Source organism: Stenella coeruleoalba (assembly GCF_951394435.1).
Source record: "Stenella coeruleoalba genome assembly, chromosome: 11".
Lineage (NCBI taxonomy): Eukaryota > Metazoa > Chordata > Mammalia > Artiodactyla > Delphinidae > Stenella > Stenella coeruleoalba.
This window is the reverse complement of record NC_137157.1, coordinates 90,877,196-90,883,915: the sequence shown is the minus strand read 5'-3', so window position 1 is coordinate 90,883,915 and position 6,720 is coordinate 90,877,196. Positions and strand designations below refer to the sequence as shown.

Sequence of the window (6,720 nt, the reverse complement as noted above, 5' to 3'; positions counted from 1 at the left end):
ACTTACAAAAATTTCCTGTTTACTTTTCTGTCTCCTTCACTGTAGTAGAGATTTCTTGAGGACAGGCACCTAATACAGGTCTGGAACACCAGCATTGCTAAATAAATATTGAACGAATAGATTAATTTAAGGGAGAAATGATGTTAAAAAACGACAACCAAACCTCACCATATATTTGCTAGGCTGCTTTTGCTTTGCAAAACACACTTATATTTATCCTATCATTTAGCCCTCTCAACTGATTTGAATTATAGCCATTATCACCATTTTAGAGAAGAGAAAACTGAGTAACACACTTATTTCAAGGAACAGGCACGTAAGCAGGAGTCCTTGGACGTAAGCCCAGATATCCCAACAAATACAGGGGCACCTTTTTCATTACACTCTGTGGCCTTCATGAAGGGTTGGCTCCCTAAATAAAACTGAATAACAGGGATACAACAGGTGGAAGGGTATGACTGGAAGCGCTTGCTCTGCCACAGGACGGAAAGAAAAGATGTGTTTGTGCCACTCCCTCGTGACTTACACAGTTTGAGGTATATTTTCTGACTTTTTAATATAAACGATAAACAACCTAACATACTCCAGCCTTTTTCGAAAATCTTTACCTCAGCTCTTTAACTTTCACCTATTTCCTTCCTTCCTTCCTTCCTTCCTCTCTTCCTCCCTTCCTCCCTTCCTTCCTTCCTGAGGCTCATAGAGGGCGCTCACAAAGCGCTACTCACTGGTTGGGCAAGGCTCCACTCAAAAAACACACCTCACTGCAACTGAAAGGCGCAGCGCCACCACCTCAGACTTCCTTCTCTTTTCCACGGCAGGAGGCGGGGCCAATTTTTCTCATTCAAATAAAAAACCAGAAGATTTGCATGGGGAACGGCCAGTCCGTGAGCCCATTGGCTAAAAGCATGGTGGGCGTGACCAATATTACGACCGCCGAGCCCCGCCTACGATAATTTGCATAACGGCCCCGGCGCGTGCAAGGGAGAAGCGGGTTTGTTTTTGAATCTGCGGAGGCGGCGGCGGCGGCGGCAGCGGCGGCGGCGGCGCGGCGACTGGAGCGCGCGAGACTGAGGCTGCAGCGGAGGGGACGGAGGCGCGGGACGGCTCTGTAGGAAGGAATTTGGTTCCCCCTCCCTCCTCTCCCACCTCGAAAGGTATATGTGAGTCCCAGGGTCTATTATAACCACATTTTGTTAAATTATTACTGTATTTCTTTAGAGTCGAGACCGCATTATGGCGGCTGCGGGAGCTGTGTTTGCGCCTGCGCGGTTGCGGAGCTGCGGGCGGGCGCTGCATGGGAGCACGTGATCTTGCGGGGTCGGGCTCTAGCTGCAGTTGTGCAGCTGGCGGGGCGGTGGCTGCGCAAGCGCAATATTCATTTTCAAGATAGAATGTTCTTGTTGGACGCCATTCGGGTTCTAGATTTAATTTTCCTCATTCTTGAGGGGTTTCGTTTTGTTACGCTCGAATTCCTATATTTTAAATGGAAAACATTTCTCTTATGTTGTATTCCCGTACCGACCTCAAACTCCTTTCTTGTATTTCTCCGATTCTCTGAGAAGCTGTGGACTTAATTTTGTGTAAAAATGATTGTCCCCTTGTGGTTCTCGATTTTTACTTCACTTTAAGGGTATTGCTGGATTCAAGTTTGTATTTAGGGAGCGGAAGATCAGCACCTAGTGGTGTTCTCACGGGAAGTGCAATTATTTGAACTGCATATTTGCAAATACATTTTTAACCCTATCTTTACCAGTTCTGTTGGAATGTTTTCAAACTAGAAACAATTTGAGTTTTGGAAAAATGAAGGGGAGGGGGCATTGGAAGAATCTGTATAATGTCATTTAAAAAGAAATCTCAATCTCCTTGGGTATTTATTTTTTTTAAAAAAAATTTGATCCTCAGTCGGTGAAGTTTTAATTTAATCAGTGTGCCTCTGATCTTGCTTGCATTTGAGTTTTACATTTTTTCTGCCTCTGATCACTTGTCCATTACTGCTTCAGTTAGATTATTTTTGGTACCTTGACTTTTAAAATTAATCATTTCCTTACCATTTTGTTTGTAATGATATATAAAGTATAGTACTTAAACTTGGTAAATTTTTCTGATAAAGAATTCTACAAAGAACTCCCAACTACACTGAGGCCTTTATGAGGAAATTGTGAATCATTGATAAATCAGTTGATTAAAAAAAACCAAACTGCCATATATACATGTGTGTAAGATACAATTGTGTTAGATTTAAAAAAATTGTATGTTCCTGGTTTTAGTTTCTTAAAGTAGTTATAAGTATGTTACTGATTATTTTACTTTAAAATGGTAGTGTCACTATATTTAAATCTTATATAAACCCCTGGGAGAAGTTTTATACATTTGATATAATTCTACCATTGTGTAAATTATTTCTTACTGAGCTGAAAACTTGTAAATGGTTGTCATAAATTTCATCTGTGGTTTGTATATACAACAATTGTTTTCTTGGTTGGTTATGTAACTCTGAGTTTAAGTCAGTCACTTGTCAGATGAAGAAGTGGCTATTGCTTTATAATCTTGGTTGGTTTAGGGACTTTATTGCCTACAAGAACGGTTAAGTATCAAATAGATGTAATTGAAGGGAGTACTTTTGGTTGGTGGAGTTTTAAAAAATGACATCACAAAGGAGATAGAATGAAGTGAAGGGAATAATTCTTTTTTTTCTCAACAGAAAATTTGTTGATATAATTTTTGAACCCCTGAAGTCTTCTACAGAGAAATATATTTAGAGGGCAGTTGTGTAATCTTTTCCCTTTTATGCTTCCAGGCTAATTACCCAGCACACCGCCTCCACCCTCCAGACATTATTTCAGGTGTTGTAGAGTTGGAAATACATTGTATTTTCTGTATCTACGTCTATGTCTGTGTGTGTGTGTTAGGTTAAGAAAAGAACTTTGATTATAGGGCATGGTTCATTCTGCACTTCCAAAAAAGTGAAATATTTTGGTTTATATATTTAAGCTTATGTTTTCATTTGCATATACAAATGATTGCCTCTTAGGTTAATGTGGAAGATCATAAGAGGCACTTGAAACACTGAAGAACATAATGTACTATGTAAATATGTATTGGTAGGACAGTCTTGCTGTTACATTTGTTAGAAAGGCAAATATAGTTCTATAAATTTAAAACTAAGATTAATGAATTGTCTGAACATCTACTGTTTGTTCATTGGTACTCTGTCAATAACAAGCATGTTGTGGAATTTCAGTTAATATTAAGACTAGGTTACCAAATGAATACCAAGTTACTGGGAGTCATTTAAAATCTTTTTCACTATAGCACATTTGGAAAGTATTGAAAATTAATTAGAAATAAACACTTTTTTGGTGATTTTTGTGACATTTCCATTTATTGATTGATCAATTAGTTTATCATTTGGATCATAATTTCATTCCTGCCCTTTTAACTTAGTATTTTATTGTGGATATTTATCCATTTCATTATTCTTTTGAAATTTTTTTTTAATGATTACATAATAGTTATTTTGTGAAAATATCCCAAATGATCAAATGTTCTTGAAATATATTTTTAAATGGCTATGTAATATTGGTGTCTTTAATAAGAATGTACTGTGACTTACTAAATCTTTCTTTCCTTATTGAACATTTCGTTGCCCATTTCTCTATTATAAATAAAGCTGCAGTGAACATCCTTGTACATGAGTCATGATCTACATCTCATAATATTTTTTTGAAATTACTGTTACAAAGGACTTTTAAAGTAATTTACAAAACTGATAAAAACTTAGTTTTATTGAAAAGCATTTCCTATACCACCATCAATTTGGTGGTTAGCATTTTTTCTGATAACTAGTGAAATTGAACTTTTAAATATTTAATATATATGCAACTTTCTCATTTTTTGTGACTTTGCTGTTTGAGGTTATTTTGTGTATCTTTTTCTGTGGTAAATGTTAATGTCTTCCTTATGTGTAAGTTATTTATGGATATTAGCCCTTTGCTTTTCATATTTTTTGAATTTTATTTTTTGTTTGTTTTTGTTTTTCGGTACGTGGGCCTCTCACTGTTGTGGCCTCTCCTGTTGTGGAGCACAGGCTCCGGACGCGCAGGCTCAGCGGCCGTGGCTCACGGGCCCAGCCGCTCTGTGGCATGTGGGATCTTCCCGGACCGGGGCACAAACTCGTGTCCCCTGCATCTGCAGGTGGACTCTGAACCACTGCGCCACCAGGGAAGCCCTGAAGTTTTTTTTTAGTTAAGATTTTTTTTTTTTAATTGCTATGGTTTTACATATTTAGAATTGTTACATTTTTATGAAGTCAAATGCACTGCTTTTTCATGTGTTATTTCTTCCAGGACTTCTCTGCATAAAAAATATTGTAAGATGAACTAAATGTTCGTCTGTTCTGTTTATTTTTTCTAGATGTTTTAATTATCTTAAAAAATACCTTTTGGCCTATATGGAGTTTATTTTGACATTGAGATGGGTTGCTAGTTTCCATCTTTTCCTAATTTTCTTAGAATTTTATGTTGATGATACATTTCTTCTTTTGATCATAACTTACTAAGTTTGAGCTATCAATTCTGCTTCATTTACTAGGGATATTTAACTTGAGGTCCATTGACCTTTGGGGGTTCTAGAGATACTTAAAAAACTTCCGTGGATTCCATGATATACGCAATTTTGTGTGAGTGTACATATGTGCTTTTTTTTCCTGGGGAAAGAGTTACAGTTTTATCAGCTTCTCACAAGAATATGTAATGTAAAATCTAAAAGCAGGTTAACAACCCTGGAACTGGGCCTTGTTTATATAGCAGTACTGCATTGTCTTATTTGCTGTAGTGCTATAGACTATATAAATATATGAAGGGGCAGTAGATATCATTCCTTTTCACAATTTTCTAAGCTAATTTTCCCTCCTTTTGTACATACATTTGGCAAAGTTTAAAAACCAACTATTTGAAGTTTTGTTTAGAATTGCATAAAACCTAAATTAGGGTATGTTTACATCTTTATACTGTTAGTTTTTTTTTTAATTCACGAATATGATGCATTTTCTGTAGATCCTACAAAAATGTATTGTTTTTAGGAACTCTGAGAAAAATTGTGGTACTGTTACTTTCTATTAAGGTGTTATCTTACTGGTTTCCTATAATGGTATAATGTTAATAGGGATGACATGATAGAGGATATAGGACAACATTTCCAGTTTTAATCTGCTTTAGAATATAGCATCATGAAAATAGTGCAAGTATGAAGTTAGAAATGAGAAAAATAGGTTACCAAGATAGTGTTCTACAGTATTTGAAAACAGAATTTTTCTTGTGTATTTAACGTAGACCTTTTTTTTTTTTTTCCAAATTTATTTATTTAATTTATTTTTGGCTGTGTTGGGTCTTCGTTGCTGTGTGTGGGCTTTCTCTAGTTGCGGCGATTGGGGGCTACTCTTCATTGTGGTGCACAGGCTTCTCATTGTGGTGGCTTCTCTTTTTGCGGAGCATGGGCTCGGCGCATGGGCTTCATTAGCTGTAGCATGCAGGCTCAGTAGTTGTGGCTCGCTGGTTCTAGAGTGCAGGCTCAGTAGTTGTGGTGCGTGGGCTTAGTTGCTTCGTGGAATGTGGGATCTTCCTGGACCAGGGCTCGAACCCGTGTCCCTTGCATTGGCAGGTGGATTCTTTTTTTTTAACATCTTGATTGGAGTATAATTGCTTTACAATGTTGTGTTGGTTTTTGCTTTATAACAAATTGAATCAGCTACACATATACATATATCCCCATATCTCCTCCCTCTTGCGTCTCCCTCCCACCCTCCCTATCCCACCCCTCTAGGTGGTCACAAAGCACTGAGTTGATCTCTGTGTGCTATGTGGCTGCTTCCCACTAGCTATCTATTTTACATTTGGTAGTATACATAAGTCCATGCCACTCTCTCACTTTGTCCCAGCTTACCCGTCCCCCTCCCCATGTCCTCAAGTCCATTCTCTATGTCTGTGTCTTTATTCCTCTCCTGCCCCTAGGTTCTTCAGAACGATTTTTTTTTAGACTCCATATATATGTGTTAGCATATGGTATTTGCTTTTCTCTTTCTGACTTACTTCACTCTGTATGATAGTCTCTGGGTCCATCCACCTCACTACAGATAACTCAACTGCATTTATTTTGATGGCTGAGTAATATTCCATTGTATATATGTGCCACATTTTCTTTATCCATGCATCTATTGATGGACACTTAGGTTGATTCCATGTCCTGACAATTGTAAATAGAACTGCTGAACATTGTGGTACATGACTCTTTTTGAATTATGGTTTTCTCAGGGTATATGCCCAGTAGGGATTGCTGGGTCGTATGGTAGTTCTATTTTTAGTTTTTTAAGGAACCTCCATACTCTTCTCCATAGTGGCTGTATCAATTTACATTCCCACCAACAGTGCAAGAGGGTTCCCTTTTCTCCACACCCTCTCCAGTGTTTATTGTTTGTAGATTTTTTGATGATGGCCATTCTGACTGGTGTGAGGTGATACCTCATTGTAGGTTTGATTTGCATTTCTCTAATGATTAGTGATGTTGAGCATTCTTTCATGTGTTTGTTGGAAATCTGTATATTTTCTTTGGAGAAATGTGTATTTAGGTCTTCTGTCAGGTGGATTCTTAACCACTGTGCCACTAGAGAAGCCCGACCTTTTTTTTTTTTTAAACAGAGAAAATTTGAAAAGTTATCTGATTCAT

The 6,720-nt window shown here is 37.5% G+C and overlaps 1 protein-coding gene across 1 annotated transcript in view; it reads left to right on the top strand.

Moving 5' to 3' along the window:
* The first annotated feature begins 1,022 nt into the window (after positions 1-1,022).
* The window catches only part of ATF7IP (activating transcription factor 7 interacting protein), a 127,877-nt gene continuing 122,179 nt past the window's right edge, over positions 1,023-6,720 (top strand). The window contains exon 1 of the mRNA XM_079936425.1: positions 1,023-1,154. The gene's annotated coding sequence lies outside the window, so the exon portion shown is untranslated. The remainder of the gene's footprint in view (positions 1,155-6,720) is intronic.